The 26,237-nt window shown below is 44.0% G+C and overlaps 1 long non-coding RNA gene across 1 annotated transcript in view; it reads right to left on the reverse strand.

The window, feature by feature from the left end:
- LOC138921897 (uncharacterized) overlaps positions 1–24,026 on the reverse strand; it is a 74,924-nt gene extending 50,898 nt beyond the window's left edge. Inside the window, exon 1 of the long non-coding RNA XR_011434883.1 lies at positions 23,025–24,026. This is a non-coding gene — a long non-coding RNA (uncharacterized lncRNA). The remainder of the gene's footprint in view (positions 1–23,024) is intronic.
- Positions 24,027–26,237: the final 2,211 nt, after the last annotated feature.

The following is a 26,237-nucleotide window of genomic DNA, read 5'->3' on the forward strand; positions in this document are numbered from 1 at the left end:
GCTTGCCAAGCGGTGCCATGTCCACGCTTGGATCGGAACCAAGCCGCCAAAGCGGAATATGCGAACTTAACGGCTGCACCACCTGGCCGGCCCTCGGGAAGTATGCATTCTTATCTTAAGAGAATACATTCTTTACTTTAATGGCTAAGCAATGTACAATGTATGCTTGACAGACCGTTTAAGTCAGTCTTTTTTGTTCAAGCTGAATCAGTTTTGAACTCAGATAGTTACCCGATATACCTCAATATGTGAAAATCTCTTGTCAATTGTTATCTAAGAGAAAGGCTGAGGAGGAAGAGGGAAGACAAGACCACGTCCTCAAAATAAATGGACCAATTGCACACCCTCGGCCTCTCTGACTCTGCCTTTAGTCTGGAAATCCAGGGAATCCCTGCCTTGTGGCTCTCTGGAGCAGTCTCCAAACCTTCGCTCCAAACTCTGCATGTGCCAGTGTGGAACACAGCCTGTGGAAGTGACATGGAGAAAACCAAAATATGGATTTATGGTGGTTACCACGTCAACCAAAGTGGTTTTCTTTGAATATTTGCCAGCTGCCTGCATCAATCGCTCAGCTGCCGAATGAATGCAAAGCAGAATTACCTTTGTCTTCCATGTTGGGAATGGAAAACCAGATTCCAATATGAGAATAGTTTATTTTTTTAACATGTGTATCTTGTAGCAAAATTCATTTCTAACCTTGTACTAATTTGAACATAGGTAGAAGTCATGACTGTTACTGATAGAGTTTTTTAAAATTACATTTACTCCGCTAACCATGGCACTTCATAACTACTCTCATCTGAAGGCTCTGCTGGTGGGATTAAAGCCAGCCTGGACCAAAGCGAGTAGATACTGAAAGGTGTCACATTCCTGCCTTCACCCCCGCCCCCGACCTCTCCCTCCCTATCTAAGTCTCACTCTCTCCTCATGGCTCAGTTCCATGCCCACCCCCTCAGTGGTGCCTCCCCAGGATGAAAATTCAATGTAATTGACTCTGCCTTGAAGCCACAGACCCAGAAATGAAGGATGGGAGAGATGGTTGAAAAGAAGGCACCTGATGGATTTGGGGAAAGGTGTACTTTTCCGTTTGAAATTTTATTAAACAAAAAAAAGTTAACTACTATCACTTTGACAGCTTGGTGACATTCTGAGTCTAAGCATAAAAGCAGGCACAGGCTCTACAAATCCCGTAACATTTCTATTCTAGATGGTCGTCCTATTGATGTGGGGTCGGTGAGCCGAGGAGTCGAAAGAGATTTCTTGGACTCCCAAGATCTGGCAGTAGTGCTCTTTTATTTCGAGAATAGTATGGAATAGCATGGGGACAGGACCCATGGGCAGTCAGAGCTGCTGCTGCGTGGGGACAGGACCCAAGGGCAGTCAGAGCTGCTGCTGGCATGGGGAGCTGCTGCTGCCCTTTGCATGGGGACAGGACCCATGGTCAGGCAGAGCTGGTGCCGGTATGTTGCTGCTGCCAACATGGGTGGAAAGTAAGGCTAAATTTAAGGCATAGGTATGTGAGCCATCTCTTTACAAGACAAAGGAAAGAACATGTAAAAAAGTTAAAATGGTATCAGTGCAGGTGGGGTCTGGCCATTGGGTGGTCCCACAACTTTTAGATAAGAATCAAATCGGATTAAGTAAAGGCCAGAAGCCACCACCCTAAATACTATCTTCAGCTAAAGACAGAGGAGGATGTTGGGGGGTCAGTTACTTGAGGTTGCCAGACAGTAACCAACTTAAGTTCTTGCCTTCCCCATTAAGAGTTTCCAGAGATAAGGCCATCCCCCTTTCCTTCACAAATGCAAATGTCTCTCATCAAAGGGCAAACAAATTCCACTCCTCTGGAGCCTGCTTCTCATCTGCAGTTTTAAAATTAACCAGCCTAAAATCCTCATCACTATGATACAGAACTTTCAAAGTCCTCCTAAAATGTGTGGATCCCTAAAAATATATTTGCTGATTTCTAGGGATCTGTGGCCTACAATTGGAAAAAAACTGCCCTGGATCACATTTTTCAAATCCCATTGGGATTAGGGATTACAGTAGAACTCAATAGTGTTTTAGGTGCCATTAGGTTTACATAAACAGTGTGAGTGGTGCCCCAGGAGCTCTGCGGTGCGGGGTCTCTGGATCTCCCCCATAACCCTGCTCCATGAGCTCCTTGGCAGAGTCGGATGTCTTCCTGTGGCGATGCTTCCATCACACAGGCACTTTCTTTATGTTTTCCTCTTTCTACAATTTCCACAGTGGTCAGATTGAAACAAAACTTCCATCTAATTTCACACAAGGAAGTAAAAACAAGCCAAGGCCACATCATTCTGATAAGAGCTAAGTTTGTCTCCCCTTCAAGCTTGAGACTCTTACTTGTGGTAACAAAAGCAATTTTATTTCCTCCAAGAAATTACATTTCTCAATTTCTTGCCTCTCTAGGAAAAAACCAACCAAAGGAAAAGGCACTTCTTCCTGCATTTATGGCAGGGTTTTTGTGTCCAGTTTTAGCATATTTAGCATCCAGATTTAACTGCCCTCCCAGCAGAAGGCTCATGAATCAAAGGCCAGGGGAGAGATAAGAGAGAACCAGCCCTCCCCCCGACACGGCCGAGAGTAAACACTTCCAGGAATTCACCCACCTGCCAAGCAGTACACTCTGTCGTTGGAGAGCGGAGACGAGGACCGTCCTGAGAACGTGTTTGCTGGTGAACACAACGGTGACTCCATGAAAGCCTTGGTAAGACCCTGTAACCATGGCTGCCTATGCCATTAGTGCCAATACAACCATCTTTACTCTTCTGTGCACCTGCACGTGCATGTGTGCACATGTGCACGCACACACAATCACACACCCACTTTCTAAGTCAGGTTTCACAAGATGAGATAAGACATCCTCTTTTCTAGGTCTTTCTTCAGTGACCTAGTTGATTGAGGTACTTGAGGGAATCATTACAGTGAACTAAATAGTGTTTTGGGTGCTGTTAACTAAGTCTGTGATCCTCTGTAATGTAATGAGACTGATGAGGATTTTAGGCTGGTTACTTTTAAAACTGCAGATGAGAAGCATGCTCCAAGGAGCAGAGTTTGCTTGCCCTTTGTTGGGAGGCATTTACATTTGTGGGGGAAACCCCCATCTGTGGGGATGCCTCCCTCTCTGTGCCAGGAAGAAGGGAGATGACCTTGTCTCTAGAAACTCTTAATCAATGCCAAAGGCAAGGACTTAAGTTGGTTACTGTCTGGCAACCTCAAGTAACTGATTTAGGATGGTGGCTTCTGGCTTTACTTAATCCGATTTGATTCTTATCTAAAAGTTGTGGGACCACCCAATGGCCAGACCCCACCTGCACTGATACCATTTTAACTTTTTTACATGTTCTTTCCTTTGTCTTGTAAAGAGATGGCTCACATACCTATGCCTTGAATTTAGCCTTACTCTCCACCCGTGTTTGCAGCAGAAGCAGAGGCAGCAGAGCAGCTCCTCCTGCCCGTGGGTCCTGTCCCCATGCAGCAGCTCTGACTGCCCATGGGTCCTGTCCCCACGCTATTCCACACTATTCTCTAAATAAAAGAGCACTACTGCCAGATCTTGAGAGTCCAAGAAATCTTTCTTTCGACTCCTCGGCTCACCGACCCCACATCAAGACTATGGTAGGCTCTCCACAAGAAGTGTTCTAGAAACATCAAAAAAACTAACAACCCAGTTAAAAAATGGGCAAAAGATCTGAACAGACATTTCTCCAAAAAGATATACAGATGGCCAACAGGCACAGGAAAAGGTGTTCAACATCATTAGCTATCAGGGAAATGCAAATCAAATCTACAATGAGCTATCGCCTCACTCAGGTCAGAATGGCTATAATTAACAAGACAGGAAACAAGTGTTGGAGACGATGTGGCGAGAAGGGAACCCTCATACACTGCTGGTGAGAGTGCAAACTGGTGTAGCCACTATGGAAACAGCATGGACATTCCTCAAAAAATTAAGAACAGAACTACCACATGACCCAGCTATCCCACTGATGAGGATTATTTTAGGTTGGTTAATTTTAAAACTGCAGATGAGAGGCAGGCTCTGAGGACTGGAATTTGCTTGCCCTTTGAGAGACATTTGCATTTGTGAAAGGAGGGAGATGACCTTGTCTCTAGAAACTCTTAATGGGGAAGGCAAGAACTTAAGTTGGTTACTGTCTGGCAATCTCATGTAACTGATTTAGGGTGGTGGCTTCTGACCATTACTTAATCCGATTTGATTCTTATCTAAAAGTCATGGGATCACCCAATAACCAGACCCCACCTGCACTGATACCATTTTAACTTTTTTTCCTATTCTTTCCTTTGTCTTGTAAAGAGATAACTCACATACCTCTGCCTTAACATTAGCCCTACCCTCAGCTCATTTTTGCAGCAGCAGCTCTGACTGCCCATGGGTCCTGTCGCCATGCTATTCCACACTGTTCTCGAAATAAAAGAGCACTATTGCCAGATCTTGAGAGTCCAAGAAATCTTTCTTTCAACTCCTTGGCTCACCGACCCCGCATCACCACCACTGGGTATTTATCTAAAGAATATGAAAACACGAATGCGTAAAGATACACGCACCCCTATGTTCATGGCAGCATTATTAACAATAGCCAAAACTTGGAAGCAACCTAGGTGCCCATCAAGGGATGAATGGGTAAAGAAGATGTGGTATATATACACGATGGAATACTACTCAGCCATAAGAGACTATGAAAGCTGGGCATTTGTGATAACATGGATGGACCTTGAGGGTATTATGCTAAGTGAAATGAGTCAGAGGAAGAAAGTCAAATACTGTATGATCTTCCTCCTAAGTAGAAGACAAAAACAATGACAAACAAACACGTAGAAACAGAGATTGGATTGGTGGTTACCAGAGGGGAAGGGGGGCGGGGAGGAGGGCGAAAGGGGTGATTCGGCACGTGTGTGTGGTGATGGATTGTAATTAGTCTTTGGGTGGTGAACATGACGTAATCTACACAGAAATTGAAATATAATGATGTACGCCTGAATTTGTATAATGTTATAAACCAATGTTACTGCAATGAAAAAAACAAAAACAAACAAACAAAAAAGTTCTACAATAAGTAAGTCTCATGGACAGTAACAGAAATCAAATCAGTGGCAACTTGTGAGACGGGTGGGGATCGATTACAAAGAGGCACAGGGAACTTTCTGGATGGAAATGGTTGTTACCTGGTTGTGTATATGTCAAAATTCACTGAACTAAAATGTGTGCATATATATTGTATTTAAATTATGCTTCAATAAAGTTGATTTCAAAAAAGAAAGCGTTCTGGGCCCTCATCACACTTAATGAGAAACAGCAAGTCACTCCTTGGGACATGCTGGTTCTTCAACATAAATGTACAAACACACCACGACGGTGAGTGGGGGCAGCTGCGTCTGGGGTCATAATCTCAGAGCCAGGGAGATGACAACACAACAAGAAAACTGACTCCTTGCTGGGAAGGGAGAAGTTCCACGCAGGTACCTTCATATATGTTCCAGGGCCAACTTAGGGAAAGAAAGAACCAGATGCATCTCCGCCTTGAAAAATCAGGTAGTGGGAATGTCCAGTTCAAGTTAAAAAGGTGGCAGGACAGAAGCCTCAGGAAGGAAATGGTTGTGTAGGAGAACAGTTTGGTCACTCTGCAATCATTGCAGAAAAAGAGTGCGAGTATTATTATTCCGTCATTATTTTAAATTCTGGTGATAGGAAGTAGAAAAAAATGTCACAATTTGGGAAGTGGTTATGAAAGTAGAGAATCTGGGTTCAAAAAGAAGAAAATCAGTATTTCTACTTTTATATGCCCCCCAATTGAACGTCAATTAGGTGACCAAATGGTCTACACACTAATAAACAGCCTTAGGCTCTATAGTTTTGATTTTTAAAATAGATTTTCAGTCTATAGTAAGTGGCTTTGGAGAGATTGTAAATTCAAGAACAGATTGTGGAATAAGGGCTCACATAATAGTCAATATTTTCAGTGTTTACTTTTCTCATCATAAAACTCATATGCAAGAAAATGGATAACGGGAAAGATTAAGAACACAGGGCCAGTCCTTTGCTCTCATCCTCTCCTCCCCAGCTGACCTGGTTGGGCCCTGCAGAGTTGCACCAGGATTTCAGCGATCTGTAGAGCACACAGGTGCTGACCCCATGGGCCCCAAACCAAGAGGTCTGGTGGACTTTGTGGATGAGAGAGTGCCTCTGTCTCTGTCGTCAGACCTGAGTCAGAGCCCTGCCCGGGCCTGCCCCTCTCCACAGCCAGCTGGGCCCCCAGATGGTAGCCGATGACTGTGGCTCCTCTGAGCCACACGAAGAAAGACTTCATCGTAGAGGGATTTTGATCCCAAATTCAAATTGGGTGACTCCCTCCTCTTGCCTCCCTCTCTTGTATTCTTCTCTCTCTACCTCATTCATGTTTTTAAATCATGCTAACTTGCTATGTTGAATGAAAGGGCTCTCTTATTCTTCTAACCCTCCTTGATATTCCTCCAAATGAGAGGTTACCTGGGACAGTGTGGTCAAGTGGTTAGAGCATAGACAGTGAAGTCAGAAAGATCAGAAATTAAATCTGAAATTTGCTGTGTAAACTTGGGCAAATCTGTTAACCTCTCTGAGCCTCTGTTTCTTACCATTAACCCAGGGCTAATTATTGAGAGCTAATGTGTGTTCAGAGCTTACTTAGCACCTTGTCTGGCACATAATGGGCTTCAGTGAGTGGTGGTTATTAAAGCAAAACAGAAAACAATAAGCTGGTGGCTTGATATCTCAGAAGAGTTCAGCTTTGAGCTTAGACGGTGTTTCTCAGGTTTGACTGCACATTAGAATCATCAGGAGAGCTTTGAAAAATCCTGATGCCCAGGCTTCACCCTGGCCCTATTACATCAGAGTCTTTGGGGGTAGGACCCGGGTTCCAGTCTTTTCTAAAGCTACCGAGGTGATTCCAGGGTGTGGACCAAGTGATGAAGCACTGGAAATGAAGCTGAGTGATAAACCCGCCCAGGGCACCCTCTCTGTTTGCTGCAGGATAGGTACTCAGAGAAGCCCCTCACCTCTGGGAATCCCCCGGAGGCCCATCACAGAGGCGCATCCTACAGCCCAGAGCCAAGAAGCCCAAACACCAAGCTGCTGGGAGCCAACTGACTCAGCCCTGCCTGGGGGCCCAGCGGCCTCTGCATGGTTTCCTGACACTGTGGACAAGTGAAAGTGGCTCAGTTTCCCTCTGCCGTGGCAGGGAACCGGCCCCTGCAGTTTCTGTGAAGGCCAAAGCTGCTTGTTTCCAGCAGAGAGCAAGCGGGCCCTGCTCCACTCACCTCGGGACGCCTCCCTGTGCCGATGTCTCTATTTTCAGACTGTCATGCTGCATTCATAAATAACCCCTGGGAAATACTGAGTAGGTCCCAGTGCTGTTTACCTTTCCGCTCAGGAAACAGAGAGGGAGTTCAACAGACCCAATATCCGCTAGTCCCCAAAGGCTAATTATACCGATGACACATATTAAAAAGAAAAGGAAAAAAACCACAACAGGCTGCACTCCATCCACCAGGGAGCCCAAGAGTGGGATTTTCCAGAGGCCACCGGCACCTGCCCTCTCTTGCTTTCTGATGGTGGGGATTTTGCTCCAGCCCATGAATCCCTGGAATTTTGGGATATGGACAGTGGGTGGCCCTTCCCCAAGTGCCTGTGGCAGAGAATAGAGTGGAGAAAAATGAGCAAGAAGAGCAGAAAAAGAGAACAGGGCCTAAAAAGCATAAAGCAGACCACTTTGGCCTTTAGAACTAATCTGGGAAAGGAAAAATGAAAAACAAATGAATTAAAAGGGGGAAATACGGGTCCAGCCCTGTGGCAGAGTGGTTAAAGTTCCATGCACTCTGCTTCGGCAGTTTGGGTTCATGGGTTCAGATCCTCGGTGCAGACCTACTCCACTCCCCAGCCATGCTGTGGTGGTGTCCCACATATGAAAAAAAAAGTAGAGGAAGATTGGCACATGTTAGCTCAGGGCTAATCTTCCTCAAGCAAAAAAAGAAGACTGGCAATTCATGTTAGCTCAAGGCAAATCTTCCTCAGCAAAAAAAATAAATAAATAAATAAATAAAATAAATTTTTTTTAAAAGGGGGAAATCACATGGAACAGAAAAGTGAAAATACAAGTGAAGAAAGAATGAGGAAAATAATCATTTTCTCTTTGTCACTGAGTATTAGAACCATGGGTGAATTTTGTTCCATTTTTAAAAAATTATTTAATGGATATAAGTTTCTTTACAACAAAATAAACATTTTTAATTAATTATTTATTTATTTATTTATTTATATTTTTTGCAGGGAAAGATTCACCCTGAGCTAACATCTGTTGCCAATCTTACTCTTTTTTTTTTTTTCTCCCCAAAGCCCAAGTGCATGGTTGTATATCCTAGTTGTAAGTCCTTCTGGCTCTTCTATGTGAGCTGCCATCACAGCATGGCAACTGACAGAGGTGGTGTGATTCCATGACCAAGAACTGAACATGAAGTGTTCCGGTCACTGAAGTGGTAAGTGCCAAACTTTAACCACTAGGCCATCAGGGCGGGCTCAAAATAAAAATTTTTAGTTTAGAAAAGGATGATGACTCCAAACGGGATTATAAAGTGGTGCAACCACTTTGGAAAAGAGCATGGCTGCCCATACAGTACAGTTCAGCAATTCCAAATTTCGGTGTGTCCCTAGGTGCAGATGGTCGCCAAACACAGAGAGTGTTCATAAAGACCCTGTTACAGCCACAACCCAGAAACACCTCAAATGTCTGTTGACAGGAGAATTGGTAATTGCTGATATGCAGAGGACTAAAGAGCAGGGGAAGAATGAACTACAGCAGCACGTATCCGTAAAGATGAACCTCACAAGCAGAATATTGGGAAAAATAAACCAACAACAAGGCTGTCCTAGAAAAAAAAAGTTTTATACCATTTGTACAAACACCCCCCAAAAGCAAAATATTGTTTAGTGATAATCATATGTGGTAAAAGTATCTGAAAACCACAAAAGTCAGGATAGTGGTTATTACCTCTGGGAGGCGGGAGATGGGGAGAGGGAGTCAGGGACAGTTACAATCTGGAACGTTCTATGTCTTGAGCTCATACCATGTTCACTTTATAACTCTTCTTTAAACCATACATATGCATTAAATGCCCTCTTTTTATATGTGATATATTTTACAATAAAAAAAAACTAAGGCGGAAGGTGATGAAGTAGCAGGGAAAACAGGAGGAACGAATGTGGAAAAGGACATGATGAAGAGAGGGAAGCCATTCTGACAAAAGGCAGGAGTCAAACTTTGAGCTGCAAAAATAGATCCAGCACTTGTTAGAGCCTGTATGCCGTTGCATCAGAAGGTGATGGTCCCTGGGGTTCATCCTCCTCTGGCTCCCCTCTAGTTATACACTCTCCCTGGATGATCAAGCACCCTCCTGGTCTGACAACCACTATCATGCTGATGATGACCAAAATTTCACCTCTAAGTCAGTCATTTTCATTGTGTCTTAGACTCCTTCTATACACTGAACGTTTGTGTGCCCAAAATTCATATGTTGAAACCTAATCCCCAACGTGATGATATTAGGAGGTGGGGCCCTTGGGAGGTGATCAGGTCATGAGGGTGGAGCCCTCATGAATGGGAATAGTATAAAAGACCCCAGAGAGGTTATGAGAGAGACCGCAGAGAGCTCTCTCACCCCCTCCACCACGTGAGGACACGGCAGGAAGCAGGCTGGCTATGAACCAGGAAGTGGGCCCCCACCAGACGGAATCTGATGGCAGCTTGATCTTGGACTTCCCAGCTTCCAGAGCTGGAAGAAATAAATTTCTGTTGTCCATAAGCTACCCAGTCTATGATATTTTTGCCATAGCAGTCCAAACTGACTAAGCAGCTCCTATTGGACACATCCACTTGGCCATCCACACAGACACTCAAACACAACAGGGCTGGAAATAAGCATTATTTTCCCTTCGCCAGTGATCTTTCTTCTGTGACTGTCTCCCTCCCTAAGTAGCACCACCACCCACCAGCATTTAGACTCATAGGAGTCATCCTTGTCTCCTTCCTCAGCGTTTTGCTCCATTTTATACAAACTCCTGAACTTTTTCTATGCTTCTTTCTGTCTCTCAAGTCTTTCGTGTATTTTTTCCCATCCCTACAGTCACTACCAGAGTTCAAGCCTCTCTGTATCTTTCCTAGATAACTTATAACAGCTTCTTACCTCCACTCCCAGCTTTCAGGCTGGGTGCCCTCAATTTCCTCCTCCACCTTCCGCCAGAATGAACTGCCTGGAACAGAAATCTGGCCATGTGACCCACCTGCTTAAAACTTGAATATCTGCTCACCACCTACAGGGTCAAGTTCCAGCTGTTAGCATCACGTGCAGAGCCTGCCAAAATCTAGCCCATTTTGATCCCTGCAACCTCGTCTTTCCTCTTTCTGACTCAAATCTTACACTCCTACATCATGGACCCGCTCGTAGGTCACCACACACACAGATCCTCCTCTTTCCTCATACCACCCACTCTGTCTCTAAGCTGCCCCCAACCCCAGCTACTCATCCTTTTAAGACCATCTCATTGTATCCTGAGGAGACAGCTCCTTCTTAGAGCCAGCAGGTTGTTGCCCAAGCCAAAATATTGGCCCTGGGTTGCCAGCGATTCCATTTTTTCCTAAGAGAAGTCAGAAATCTTGGTTTTAATGAGAAATCCAACAGTTTTATGTGAAATTTCCCAGTGTTTCAATATTGCCTCAAGTTTTTTGCCAACATTGTAGAGAGTCAAGCAAAAGACATCTGGATTCAGAATTCAGACTGTGAGCACCGTTTTGCAAATTTTGGTCAAAATGTTCCACACTAAGTTATCCAGATTTGCCTCTAATAATTCACCTAGTCCTCACACAGAGTATTCTTATTTCTCAAAGAGCAAAGTTTTTGGCTCTACATACAGACTTAACTGACAGTTGCTCAAAACAGCAGTAACCAGATTTAGTGCACATTTTTAGAAGAAAAGAGACATAGTTTAAAGCCTAATACTTTAATATTTAGAAACATACTTAACCCAGTGGTATATATTCGATTATCTGTTATAAAATATTAAAGAATGTTTTCAAACCATGAAAGTTTAAGTAATTGTACAGGAAAGAAGAAATAATGTCCTAGTTCAAGTTTTTTTTTTTTTTGAGGAAGATTAGCCCTGAGCTAACTGCTGCCCATCCTCCTCTTTTTGCTGAGGAAGACTGGCCCTGAGCTAACATCCGTGCCCATCTTCCTCTACTTTATATGTGGGACACCTACCACAGCATGGCGTGCCAAGTGGTGCCATGTCCGCATCCGGGATCAGAACCAGTGAACCCTGGGCCACCGAAGCGGAACATGCGAACTTAATCACTGTGCCACCGGGCCGGCCCCAGTTTAAGTATTCTTGACCTTCCCCTCAATCCTGGTGTCGTAGGGAAACTGAGTCACATGTCTCTTGTGTCCCATAATTCCCTTGGAACAGCCCCACCAGTACATCCACCACATTGTTTTTATATTTATCTGTTTAAGTGTTTATCTCCCTCAAAAGAGTATAAACTCTTGGCAGGGACAAATAAACTACCTACAGTATAAGGGTGTTAGGAGATTAAATGACGTAATAGAGTACAGTATCTAGAACAGTGGCTGGCATAGAGTAACGAATGTATGGGTACTTGTTTAAAAATAATTTTTTGTAGCCTAGCGTAGTGTCTGTTATATAGGAGTTATAACTGTTGAATGAGTAAAAAAAAAAGTAAATGAATGAACTCAACTTGGGCTAAAACTCTACTTGCTCTTGGTAACAGCCACGAACCATAGCGAAATCTTCTATTCGTATATTCCTCAGGGATTCCCAAACATGGATCAAATCTCATTATAACGAACCTGAGGACTGTGTCATTGCTGTGGTAAGCAGGCCACCAGGTGGGGCTTGGAAATGTTTTATTAGATAGAGTTTTTATTGTTGTGGTTGTTATACTTAGATGTGTTGTAATTGAATTTAACTAAGAGCTCCTCTAAAGCATGCATATACTCACAAGTCCCATGAGAATTAAAAAAAAATGTATAGGACGATAATCTCGCGTCCAAATTTTTCTACAGAAAAAACTACAATGTGCGCAACAATTTCTAAGATACCTCAATGCACTGGAACCTATGGCTTCTGACCTGGCATGGCACCAAGAAGACAATTTGTGGTCCTAAAAACTGTCCTTCCAAATTATTTCTGACTCTACGGCACATCAGCCTACTCCTTGTGCCTGAAGCAAGATCCTGTGGGAAGAGAGAGGAGAGACATTTTCAAATATGGTTTTGATCCCAGAAGTCCTATTGCTTGACAAATTAAACTAAATTAAATTAACTAAAAGTAATTTAGGAAATTCAGAAAAAGCAACATCACACACAACTGAATTTTCCCCTGAATGGAATCCCAGGACATTTCCCACCGAATTCCAGAACAGCCTGGAATGATGAGCTCCTATCTAACCTCTTAACAATGGCTCAGCATCTGGCTGGCTAAATGTGATGCATTCGTTCAACAAATTACTGGGCACCAATTCTGAGCAACTTTCTGTCCCAGCAGTGGGGACGGCATGGTGACTAAGGCACAGCCCCTCCCTACCAGGAGCTCTCTGAGGGAGACATCCACAGGGAGACAGGCCATTACGATACATTGCACCCATCCTCCCTCGGGGACAAACCGGAGGGTACCAGGGGCTACCTATTGTCTATAGCTGTAAGTAAAAACTTATCAGGGCCTTCATAAGAGTTTTGCAGCTAATCTCTTCTCAGATTTGCCCAGTGTTTCAGAATAAGATGCCAACCTTTCCCTAAAAAACAGAATAAAACAAAAACCACACCTAATCATCTCTCACTGATGTGTCTCCCAGACTTGAGTTAATGAGCATTTACTGCTCCAAAGCAAACAGCTTTAAAAACCTGCCTTGGTTTTCCCTATTTGGACAAGTGTCTAATATTGTTTTGTTTTGTTTTGTTTTGTTTTTAGGAAGATTAGCCCTGAGCTAACCACTGCCAATCCTCCTCTTTTTGCTGAGGAAGACTGGCCCTGAGCTACCATCCATGCCCATCTTCCTCTACTTTATACATGGGACACCTACCACAGCATGGCTTTTGCCAAGTGGTGCCATGTCCCCACCCGGGATCGGAACCAGCGAACCCTGGGCTGCCAAGCGGAACGTGCGAATTTAACCTCTGTGCCACGGGGCTGGCCCCCTCTAACATTGTTTTTATTTTCGCTGAGTTATTGGCTATAATAATAATTTGTGGCAGTGAATTCTCCCAGGTTACTATTCGCTGTGAAAGGGAAAGGACCATGTTCCACTGATTTTCAAGGATAATTTGTCAAGTTTTTGTGCGGTATCAAAAAAAATCTTCAATTATTTGAAAAGGCTATTAAAATACTCTTCTCTTTTCCAACTGAGTGTCAAAGTGAGGCTGGATTTTCTTCATATACTTGAACTAAAACAACATATTGCAAGAGACAGAATGCAGAAGCATATATGAGAATCTAACTGTCTTCTATTAAGCCAGACATTACAGAGATCTGAAAAATGCAAAACAATGCCAGTTTTATTAATAACTTTGTTTTGGAAAATATAGTTATTTTTCATAAAATATGCTATTTGTGTGAACATGTACTGGGTATGTTATTTTCAAATGAATTAAGTAAATATTTTTAAATGTCTTTTTCATTTTTAATAAGGTAAATATCCAATATAAACCATATAACCAATATAAACCAGCTCTTTGCTGTCTTTTTGAATTAAACTTTTTATCTTGAGATAGTTATAGATTCATATACAATATATTAATTATTAATACAACGTATATGTAGTTAGTTATTATGTACATATTGTAATAAGTAATACAGAGAGGTATCAGTTACCTTTTACTCAGTCTCCTGAGTAATGTAACATCTTGCAAAACTATAGTACAATATCACAATGCAGATATTGACATTGCTACAGTCAACATGCTGAATGTTTCCATCACCACAAGCATCCCTCATGTTGCCCTTTTATAGCCACACCCACTTCCTGCCACCTCCACCCCCTCCTTAATTGCTGGCAACCACTAGTCTCTTCTCCATTTCTATAAGCTTATCATTTCAAGAATGTTATATAAATGGAATCATACAATATACAACCTTTTGGAATTGGCTTTTTTCGCTCCACGTAATACTCTGGAGATTAATCCAAGGTTTTGCGTATGTTAATAGTTCATTTTTTTATTGCTGTACCATAGTTTGTTTAGCCTGTGAAGGACTCGTTGAGGGACGTCTGGGTTGTCTTCAGTTTTTGTCTATTACAAGAAAAGCTGCCATACATATTGTTGAACAGGTTTTTGTGTGAACACAGTCTTTGTTTCTCTGGGATAAACACCCAGGAGTATAAACGCTAGGTCATATGGTAGTTGCAGGTTTAGTTTTTAAAGAAGTTGCCAAACTGTTTTCCAGAGTGGCCATACATTTTACGTTCCTACGAGCTAAGTATAAGTGATTCAGTTCCTCTGATTGCATCCCTACCAGCATTTGTTGTTAATATTTTTTATTTAGGCGCTCTGATATGTTTGTCGTGATGGCTCATTGTGGTTTGGGTTTGCATTTCACTAAGCAGCTAATGATGTTGAACATCTTCTGACATGCTCATTTGCTATCTATATGTTTTCTTTAGTGAAAGTCTCTTCACATCTTTTGCCCATGTGCTACTTGGACTGTTAGCTCTTTTCCTGGTGAGTTTTTAGAGTTCTTTATATATTCTAGATAATACTCCTTTGTTGGATATGTGGTTTGCAAATATTTTCTCCCACTCTGTAGCTGGTCTTTTCGACCTTTTAACAGGGTCTTTCTCAGAGTAATCTGTATGCCATTTATTGCCTTTTCTTACCTTGTCACAGCGGCAGGAACTTCTAGCACTGTGTTGAATAAGAGTGGTGAGAGTGCACATCCTTGTCTTGTTCCTGATCTTAGGGGGAAAGCATTCCATCTTTTACCATTCGGTATAACGTTAGGAATAGGTTTTTTGCACATGCTGTTTATCAAGTCGAGGAAGTTCCCTTCTATTCCTATTTCCTCAGGAGTTTTTATCATCAATGAGTGTTGAATTTTGTCAAATGCTTTGATTGATAAGATCACGTGATTTTTCTTCTTTAGCTTGTTAATATGGTGGATTATGTTGATTGATTTTCAAATACTGAATTAGCCTTGCATCCCTGGAATAAATCCCAGTTGGTAATGGTGTATAATTCTTTATATATATTGCTAAATTCTATTTGATAATATTTTGTAAAAGATTTCTATGTCTATATTCATGAGGGATATTGGTCTGAAATTTTTGAAATATTTTTTAAATTTTTTAATTCTTTAAAAAAAACTAAAACTTTAAAAATTCTTTTTGTCTGGGTTTCCTATTAGGGTAATACTAGTTCCATAAAATGAAATGGGAAGTTTTCTCTCTCTTCTGTCTTCTGGAAGAGATTGTGTAGAATTTATATTAATTCTTTTTTAAGTGAATGGTGGAACTCTCCAGTGAAACCCTCTGAGCCTATAGATTTCCTTTATGTGAGTTATTTAATTACAAATTCAATTTCCTTAATAGTTATAAGGCTATTCAAATGATCTATTTTTTATTGAGTGAGTTATGGTTATTTGTGTTTTTTGAGGAAGTGGTCCATGATCCTAGATGTCAAATTTATGTGTGTACACTTGTCCATAATATCACATATTATCTTTTTGGTATCTTCAGGATCTGTAGTCATATCCTCTGTTTTATTCCTTATGTTAGTAATTTGTATTTTCTCTCTTTTTGCTTGATAGAGGTTTACCAATTTTATGATCTTTTCAAATAACCAGCTCTCTGTTTCATTGATTTTTCTTAATCTGAAAACAGATGCTTTTCTGTTTTCAGTTTCATTAATTTTTGCTCTTACTTTACTATTTTCTTTCTTCTGCTTGCTTTGGGTTTAAGTTTTTGAAGTAGGAGCTTAGATTATTGCTTTGAGACTTTTCCTCTTTTCTACCGTGTGCATTTAGTGCTATAAATTTCCTTCTCAGCATTGCTTTATCTGTATCCTACAAATTTTGATTTGTTGTATTTTCATTTTCATTCCTTTCCATGTATTTTAAAACTTTTTTCTTGTGACTACCTCTTTGACCTGTGGATTATTTGGAAATGTGTTGTTTAGTTCCCAATTGTTTGGAGATTTTCCTGTTATCTTTCGTCATTTATTTCTAGTTTGATTCTTTTGTGGTCCTGTGGATTCTTGAAAAGAATGTGTATTCTGCTGTGTTGGGTGTTCTATAAATATTGTTTAGATTCTGTGGATTGATAATGTTGTTGAGTTCTTCTAGATCCTTATTGATTTTATGTCTAGTTGTTCTATCGATGTTGAGAAAGGTATTTTGAAGTCTACCACTATAATTGTGAATTTGTCTATTTCTCTTTTCAGGTATATCAGTTTTTTGTTCACATATTTTGCAGCTCTGATGTTTGGTGCATACACAACTAGGATTGCTGTGTCTTCTTGGTGGATTGACTCTTTAATGTTCCCCTCTTTCTTTAGCAATTTCGTTTACTAAGAAGTCTACTTTGGTACTAATATAGCCATTTCTGCTTTTATCTGTTAATGTTTGCATGATGTATATTTTTTCATCCTGCCTATATTGTTATATTTGAAGTGAGTTTCTTGTAGACAGCATATGGTTGAGTCATATTTTTTTAAACCACTCTAATAATTTCTGTCTTTTAATTGTCGTATTTAGGCCATTCACATTTAATATAATTATTGGTATTTTAGGGCTTAAGTCTACCATTTTATTTTTTGTTTTCTGTTTGTTCTCTCTGTTTTTAATTTTTCTTTTTCCTGCCTTCCTGTGTATTACTTGAGCTTTTTCTAGGTTTTTCCTTTTTTTTTTTTTTATCTCTAGCATTTTTTATTGGACTTCTTTTATAGTTTTCACTCATTTATCTAGGTATTACATTGTATACACAGTATTCTGTGCACTGTGATAAATTATATATCATTTTACCAGTTTGAATGAAGCATAAAAATCTTACCTCCCTTTATGTCCTTTCACTCTCCCCCATTTACAAAATAGTTGGCTTAAATATTTTCTCTAAATACACATAGAACTGCATCATACAGTGTTGTAAACTTTATTTTAATCATTAGACATTATTTTCAAAACTCAAGGGGAAAAGGAAAGCCTATTATATTTAGCCATAGTTTTGCAAACTTTCTTTCTTCCATCTTGATGTTCCAAGGTTCCTTCTTTTATCATTTGCTTTTGTTTAGAGAACTTTCTTTAGCTATCCTTTAGAGTAGGTGAGTTGGTGACAAAAATCTCTTAGTTTTCCTTCATCTGAGAATGTCTTGATTTCCCCTTCATTCCTGAAAGATATTTTTGCTGGGAATAGAATTCTGGTTGACAGTTGTTTTCTTTCTGCACTTGAAAAATATTGTGCCACTTCCTTCTGGCCTCCATGGTTCCTGATGAGAAATCTGCTGTCATTTAAATTGTTTTTCCCCTTTAGGTAAGGTGTCATTTTCCTCTGACTGCTTTCAAGATTGTCTTTCTTTAGTTTTCAGACTTTTAATCATGATATGTCTTTGCATGGATTTATTTTGGTTTATCCTGTTTGGAGTTTTCTCAGCTTTTTAAATCTGTAGGTTTATGTATCTTTCCAAATTTGGGAAGTTTTCAACCATTATTTTTTTGAGTTCTTTTTCAGCCTCATTCTCTCCTCTCCTTCCAGAATCCCATTACATGAATGTTAGATCTTTTGTTATGATCTCATAGGTTCCTGAAGATCTGTCCTTTTTTTTCCCGTTTGTTTTCTCTTTGTTGTTCACATTAGGTAATTTCTATTGTTTTGTCTTCCAATTCATCAATTCTTTACTTTGTCCTTTCCATTCTGTTGTTGAGCCCATCCACTGAGCTTTTTATTTCTGTTACGATATTTTTCACCTCTAAAATTTCTATTTGGTTCTTCTTTCCATCTTCTATTTCTATGCTGAGGCTTTCTATTTTTTTTAAGCATGGCCAAAATTGCTTGTTGAAGCATTTTTATCATGGCCGCTTTAAAATCTTTGTCAGATAATTCTATTCTCTGTCTTCTAAGTGCTGGTATCTATTAATTGTCTTTTTTCATTCAGTTTGAGATTTTCCTGGTTCTTAGTACGACAAGTGATTTTTGATTGAACCTGGACATTTTTGATTACGTTATGAGACTGAATCTTATTTAAATCTTCTCTTTTAACTGGCTTTCTCTGTACAACTCTGGCGTGGAAGAAGGGGGAGCATTCCCTCGTTACTGCCAAGTGGAGGTGGAAGCGCAGGTTCTCCACTCAGTCTCTAGTGGCAGCCAAGGTAGGAATCCTTAATACTGCTGGACAGATGTGGGAGTTCCAGCTACCCATGTGGTCTCCAGTGACAACACGGTGAGAGCAGCCCCATTTCCTGTAGGAAATGGTGCAGGTCCTGACTCTCCACTAAGCTTCCTCTGACACCACCCCTTGAGGTGGGAGGGGATGATGCCTCATTACTGCCAGGTGAGAGTAGATAGCCAGGTGCCCCACATGATCTCCACTGACAGTATGTGTGAGTGAGGGGGTCTCATGATAGGCTGACTGGGAGGAAAGTTCCAGCTCCCTACTTGTCCTTCTCTGACACCACCGTGGTGGGGGTGTTAGGGTGCCTCATTACAGCCTTGTGAGGGTAGAAGTCAAGGCTCCCCATTCGGCCTTTGCAAGACGGGTTTTGGTGTGTCTGTGTTTTTTGGCTGGAGTAGAGTGGTTACTGTCTAAAAGCTTTCTGTCTTGCTAAGCTGCCCATTTCCTGGTCCTTCAGCTAGAGAGAGGAGACTTTTTTTGGATATTTCCTGTCCATGGATGGTTCTTGATTGCCAGCTTCTTGAGTTCCAAGTCTTGGATAATATGAGGCAAAAAGTAAACCCAGGGAACTCACCACTGCGTCATTCCTTGAGTTGCAATGTCCCTAGACAGTCTGCCATCTTCTCTTCACATTTTAGAGCTTTCTTTTGTTTGTTTTATATACATTTTCTATGGTTTTTAGTTGTACTTAGTGGGAAGGATATGGAAAAGTTTGTCTAATTCATCTGACAGAGCAGAAGTCTCCTCAATAATTTGTGAAGAGTGTGAAGGGTCCTGGGTTTGAGAACCCCTGGTCTAGAGGAAACAAAATGTGTAAATCATAGATCCTTGCTCTCAAGTTTATAATCTTGCTGTGAATGTGACATCTCAGAAGTTTTTAACATTAGGTCTTTATGTTAAACTATATATTTTTTAATAAAGTAAGCTATCACCAATCATAAAAGTTCACAAAAGTTCATAAAAGTAGTTATCTTTTTAGGGTTGAGGCTCACTTTTCTGCTCTCCACCCTAGCACACCACACTGCACCACAGCACACTGTACTGACAGGCATTGCAACAACATGTGTTTGTGTAGCCCGTGACGGTTTACAAAGGGCTTTCATGTACATTATGACATTCAGTCCTCACAACAGCCATATCAGGTTGACAGGACTGCTATTATCATTCCCAGGGCTGACGTTTGGCTGGCACACATCCATACAGCTCTACTGGCTGCTTAAATAACAAAATATTTCTGTAAAAGCTGCTGTGTTGAAACCCCAAGCATCCCTCTGCCACCTGTCCTCTCATCTCCTAATAGTCCTGCAGATAAAAGGTCAACACTGGGCCAAGATGTGCCTGTCAGATCAGATTGGGTGGTGCCCAGGCCACTCGTGTTTATCAAATGCTTTGACTATCACCTTAGTCTACTCATGAGACACTGAGGCTCCAAGAACAGGTGACTCGCTCATGGTCTTCTCTCAGGGATTTCAGGACCCAAACACCCAGAACTTTCTTGAGCCAATGAATAGATAGAGAAGTATAGGCAGTGGGGCTGACCGGCAGCCCCTCTGAGGTCGCTGCACACACCCTGCTCATTTCTCTTGCCTCTCTGTACCTTGGCCCCTGCTCTTCCCCCAAACAACTGAGAGCACCTGACCCTGCTTCTCCCGGAGCCTCAGCTCCCCTATCATTCCCCCTCGAAACTTCCCTGCAGCACACCTGCCCTGAGCCCCTCACACACACCAGCTTTTTGGGGGGAGAAAGGGGACTCTATATGAATCACACATGTCCATTTCATATTTCTCCCCAGAGAGCATACACTCCTTGAGGAGAAGGACCACATCTTATAATCCCACATCATCTGGAGCACAGTGTTATGCCCACAGTGGGTTCTCCAGAGCCCATCAAAGACACCAACTGATTGGCAGGTCATCAGAGGCAGAGCATGGGATGTCGGAGACAGGAAGATGTGATCACGCAACAGTCTCTTGCTCTCCCCTTTCTCTTGCTGCTTTTCCCCCGCTGAAAGTTTCATACACACGTGACCACTCGTGAAACAATATATGCGTGACTCCAAATGTGTTACTCTTCTGCCCAAGAACATTAAAGGAAAGGTCTTCACTTGATAGTTATATGATTGGTGGGTGCTCACTCCTCATACAATTTCTTGGATATATATGTTTAAACAACAACAACAAAATGACATAAACTTTGACGAGTTAATGCGTAAGTGGAACTCTTCGACTCTGACCATCTGAGAATAACTCAGTTGGCAAGTTTGGGAGAATAACCAAGTCAGCTGCACAGTGTCAGGGGCTCTGGCTGTGCTGTTTCATGTCGCTCAAGTGGCCCTCCCAGGACAACATAATCATTTTCAGAAAACACTGCATGAAAACCTCTCAGTCCATGGCGGCCAACTTGGGGCGGGATGACCCTGATCTAGATGAGGTGGTTCCTAATTTCTGAGGCCTGACAGGCTGAGACAACACTGACCAACAGCAGTGGCTGGGCAGGTCTGCGAGGGGACAGCGTGGATAAAGAATTCCTCTTGAGCTGCAGTAGCGGAGTGCCTGGCTTGGGATGATCAGCCTGCACCCCCTCGGATCCCTGCCCCTCCTGAGCCGCCTCCTGCTCTGACTGGAGGGGCTTTGAGGGAACCCTGTTACCAACACACTGAGAATTCAGACATTTCCTGTGAGTGGCCAGCCATGCAGTTTGGTCCACAGTTTGCTTCTAAGAAAGATTCTGTGAGAAGGTGGAGAGGAAAAGGAGAGGACTAAAACTGGCAAGGAAGGAGAAAGGGGGAAGAGGAGACTGAGAGAGAAGGAAGGTAGAGAGGAACCAGGCCTCCTGCCAGCGCTGCTGGGTGCCACCACAGCCGTCAGTCCGCGTGGGGCGGCTCCGGGCCCTGAGGAGGTGGGGCGTGGGCTGCCTCATGGCCCAGCACCTACGTGTCTGCTTTTCTAGCACTTCCACAAGAAAACAACCTGAAGCATAAAACTTGCCATCGTTTGCTGCCGTCAGAGTGGAAAAGCTGAGGTGACTGAAGAACACACGTGTTCTGTGAGAGGACTGAGAGAGTGAAATGGGCCAGCAGGGAGGAAATGAGGACCGAGAGGGGCCTCAGGTGGCCCAGAGCCCGCCTCCTATTAACCAAGCCTCATGGCCATGCCTTCTCTCTCTGTCTTTCTCTCATAAACAAACATGCACACACAGGCACACAGATACACACACACACACATACTGCCCTTACTTCACAAGTAACAAGGCCTGCATCCCCTTTCCTGCATGCTGGGCTCCGGTTAGATCCTCAGCTAAATGTAGAAACTCCCTCTATTGCTCTGCCCAGGTGATCTGCGTCTTAACAGGCCTTTTCACGACACAGCCACACCCCCAGGCGGCACCGGGCCCTGGTGCAGCTGTGCTGGAAGCAGGCTGGGTTTTGTGCCCTCCATCCCACCCCACCGGCCCGGGCCTGACCCGGTCACACTCAGGACTCTCCCCTTTGCTCTATCCGTGTGGACTATAGATACGAGAACTTTATTTTTGCATAACTACGATTGTGGGCGGCTAAAGTATCTAAAGAAAAACAAAATAAAATCTCTTTACAGTTTTCCCTCTTGTAAACATTCTATTCCCCAAGGGTTGGGGAGCTCTGAAGAGAGTAGTTTTCCCAACGATAATTGCACCTTTAACCAAACTGCAGCCCTGTGTCTGAATCCGCAATGCCCAGGGAGTTGTTTATTTTGTGTGAGCCACACCCACTGTTTAGTTCTCTAACGCCCGAGGACTGGTGTCCAGGAGCCCCCACCCCAGGCCGACACCTCACTGCTCCCAGCAAGCCAGAGGCATGACTGGGCCCGACTGGGAGGGCTCCCTGGAGTGGGTGCCCGCTGTTCCAGCCGCCCAGCCGTGGGCGGCCCAGATGGAAAACAATACCCCCTTTCACGGGAGGCAGGTGGTTTTGTTGCAACATGGAGTGAGAAGAGGCAGGCCTAACTGTGAGAGGCTGTTCTGGAAATGGAAGGAAATACATTTCCAGAGGGAAGGGGCTGATCAAGGGCTGTCAATGTGCCCGGCCCTCACGCCACTCCAGGGCTGAGAGCCAGCTGGTAGACTCGGGCACGGCCGAACCGTTGCTAAAATATGGAGATACTTTGGTTCTGAGGGTTAAGTAGCGGCTGCTCCTAGCCCTGCCGTGTCCCCAGCCGCCTCGGCCTCCCTCTGCAATGTCCCTGGACTCTCCCACGGCCCAGTGATTGAGGATTCATCCCAGGTCCCTCCAGGAACTGGCCCTTCTCCCACTGGTCAGCACCGTAAGTTCTGACTGTCACATGTTTCAATCACAACCTTGGAGCACCTTCTTCATAAAACCTCACCCACGCCCACCTCCATCGGAATGAACTGCCCTTGTGAGAAGTCAGATAGCGCATCGCTTACACGGCAGGCCTTCACCGCTTCTTCCGTGCAATTTCTATGTTGTGTGGTCGTGTATAGTCAGTTCTGTCTCCCCCTTCCAGGGCCTGTGAACCACTCACCCAGAGTTCCCCAGAACGTAGCACAGAGTAAATGCCACATACGTGTTTGCAGCGTCGGTCGGAATCAGGGCTGGCTTGGAGGACGGGCGACGGGAGGAGACAGGAGTCCTGTTGAGAAGAAGGACGGGTCTGTGCGTCCAGGAGTGTGCAGGGCCTGAGGGAGTATTTCTGCCATCTCTGCTGATCTGGATGGATGTAGGACATGCAGACAGGTTTGGGTGGTGGTGAGGAAGCCACAAAGCAGGACAGCCCGGAATGAATGTGGCCAGACAGGACGGATGACAGGCTTCGCCCGCCCGTTGGGCTGTTCGGCTCTGCTCAAACTGAGGCTGCCTGTTGGGAATGTTAGCTTCTGCTCACTGAGGCTCTGAAGGGAAGCGACTCAGTGCGGTTATCCAGGAGGTGCTTGGCTGGAAGAGACCTCAAGAAGGCCTCTCATTCACCCCCAGCCCCCACAAACAGATAAAACGACCTAGCACTGGCCTCTCTTTCCAAAGCTTCTCGGACTTGTGATGCTGTCCACAGAGCCAGGAAAGGTGTAGAAACCCACGGGACAGCAATCCTGCCTACCGAGGCTGCTCCTGGCATGGAGCGCCAGCAAGGGGACGGCTGCAGGCCAGCGGTGGAGAGGGGGCTCGTGGAGTCCGAATCTTATACAATCTGGGGGATGCCCTTTCAGAGAAATAATCCAAAATTGCAAACAGAAACTGAGGTTCAGGGCCTTGGGAGGAGTCCACACAAGGAAGGGGCCTGGATCTTACACTTCGTGAGCTTCCCAGTCAATTCACCTCTGGTGCAAACTAAGAAGCAGCAGGAGGGGTGCGTATTCGTTTCCTGGGGCTGCCAGTAACAAAGGCCCACAGACTGGGCGGGTTACAACCACAGAAATGCGTTGTCTCACAGTTCCAGAGGCTGGAGGCTGAAATCAAGGTGTGAGCAGAGCCACGTTCCCTCTGAAACCTGCAGAGGAAGCTTCCTCCCTTCTGATGGTTTATGGGCAATCTCTAGCCTTCCTTGGCTTGCAGCTGCATGACTCCAGTCTCTGCCTTCATTGTCACATGACACTTTCCCTGTGTGTCCCTGTCTTCACGTGGTCTTCTTCTAAGGACACCAGGTATATTGAATGAAGGGCCCGTCCTACTCCAGTATGACCTCATCTTAACTAATTATGTCTGTAATGACTCTATTTCCAAATAAGGTCACATTCTGAGGTATCGAGCATTAGGACTTAACATGTCTGTTTTGGGTGACACAGTTCAACCCATAACAGGTTGGGGGGGGCAGGGTGGGGGAAGGATCGGTGGTGGAAGCAGATGGAGCCACTCTGGAAGCTTAGGGTTGGGAAATGCCCAGTTGCTGCTCCACTGGGCTCTCTGATTGAGAACACTTTCCCCACCCCTTCTCCAGGCCACGAGACTAAAACAGAATCTCCCCAGACACTGGTGGTCCAAGGCCCAGCTGCTTCCTCTTTACTCTTAGCATCTTTACTCCCACAGACGTGCAGCATCTCTTTGCTGGTCCCAAAGAACCCTGGTGGTTTCCACCTAGAACCATTCTGCTGTCCCTGTGAGTGTGGGTGGAGCACTTGCTGGGAGCATTCACACCCCCGACACTCTGGTCCCGGATCCCTGAGAGTTCACAGCCTGGTGAAACACCATCAATGAAGATTTGCCCACAAAGCACCTTGCTGATGAATCCACAACCACAGGGCCACAGGGGCCAACTCCCAGTGCTCCCTGAGCTAAGTGAAAGGGGTGGATGCACAGGTGGTTAAAGCAGCAGGTAATTTGGGCTGGAATACATCGCTGTTTATGGTTTTCCTTCCTCTAAGAGGTTTGCCTCCTAATTGTGTCTTGCTTAATCTCCAAAATGAATTTACGTTTGCTGAGCACATAGCAAGGGATAGGAGCAGCTGAAAGAGTTCCGGGTGGCAGGGAAAAGCCAGGCTGGGATTAAAAACAGACAGATCATCACAAGATGGGTGCTCCACATACATTCAGTAAACCCTGAGCCTGCCTGGCAACATCAAGCATGAGCTGGCCTCGTTGCTTCAACATTCTAACTAACCGAATGCCAGAGAGGCCGTGCCATTTTCAAAGACTCCTGTGCCAGTGAAATACACCCAACATTAAAATGCTCCCCAACATGGCTCATCCATGCTGATTCAGCTGCCACCTCAGAATCCAGCCGTGCCCCAGGGACATCATTTTGAGCGTGAATTGTCCACGGGTATAGTGCCGTGCTTGTGAGTGATGTGGGGACTGGCTGCATCTTGCTGGCCTTGGGATATAATGTGGAGGCTACTTCTGGTCACACAGGCTCAGGACAGAAAGGATTCTGGTTATGTGGGCTTGCGGTGGTTTGGATTCTAGATTACGAAGCAATGTCGTAATGGACGTTTGATTGCACTTGTATCCGAGGGCATGGAGCAAGCTCACGGATGGACCAGTTGTGGTTAGACATGTTTGATCTTGCTGAGCAAGGATGGGCTGCGCTCATCAGCGGCCTGTCAGAAAGCAAGGCTGCCCTTCAGAGTCCGCTGCCCGCCGCAACCTCTCAGCGGGTCTGCTCTCAGCTCCAGCCCCCAGGGCCGTGTATGCACACGTCTGCTGCCTTCAAAGGGTTAAATGTGAGAGCCCCACCGGAAACCTTCTCTTACAGCCACCCCGTGCTGGTCCTAAGATAAGTGCTTGTGGTGGTGGCTGAAGGCTGCTTTGTATCTGCTTTGTGTGTGTCACCTAAATTTGGGGCTTTTATTTGTCCTATTTGATGATCATGCAGGCAGTGAAAACTGGAAACATCTATTCAGTAATTAATACATGATCAATAGAGATCGTGTCTATTTGCGGTCATTGTAACCCAGGGACTAGCATAATGCTCAGCTCAGAGGAGGCCCTAATTAGGGGTTTTTTGGTGAATGAAAAAGTAAATAAATGAATGGCATGTCAAAACGAGAGTCAGGCAATATGAACAGGAACGACCCAGGTGAACCAAGGCAATCAGGGAAGGCTCCACGAAGGAGAGAGACCTGGGCTGGGCAGCTGAGACCCAGTGGGCTTTAACCACATAGTTAGAGCGGGAAACCAGAACTGCTTCTGTCAAAGATCTTCTAGGGAGAAAAAGACCTGTGCCTGTAGGGATGATGGGGGCTCAGTCAATAACAAGCATCAGCCCGGAGGCTGGAGGTGATTCTTCTCCCACGGGATCAAGCTAGATCCTGACGTGGAATTTGAGATCATACAGCACAGGCCACAC

The sequence above is a fragment of the Equus caballus genome, chromosome 2 (genome assembly GCF_041296265.1).
Source record: "Equus caballus isolate H_3958 breed thoroughbred chromosome 2, TB-T2T, whole genome shotgun sequence".
NCBI classification, from domain to species: domain Eukaryota; kingdom Metazoa; phylum Chordata; class Mammalia; order Perissodactyla; family Equidae; genus Equus; species Equus caballus.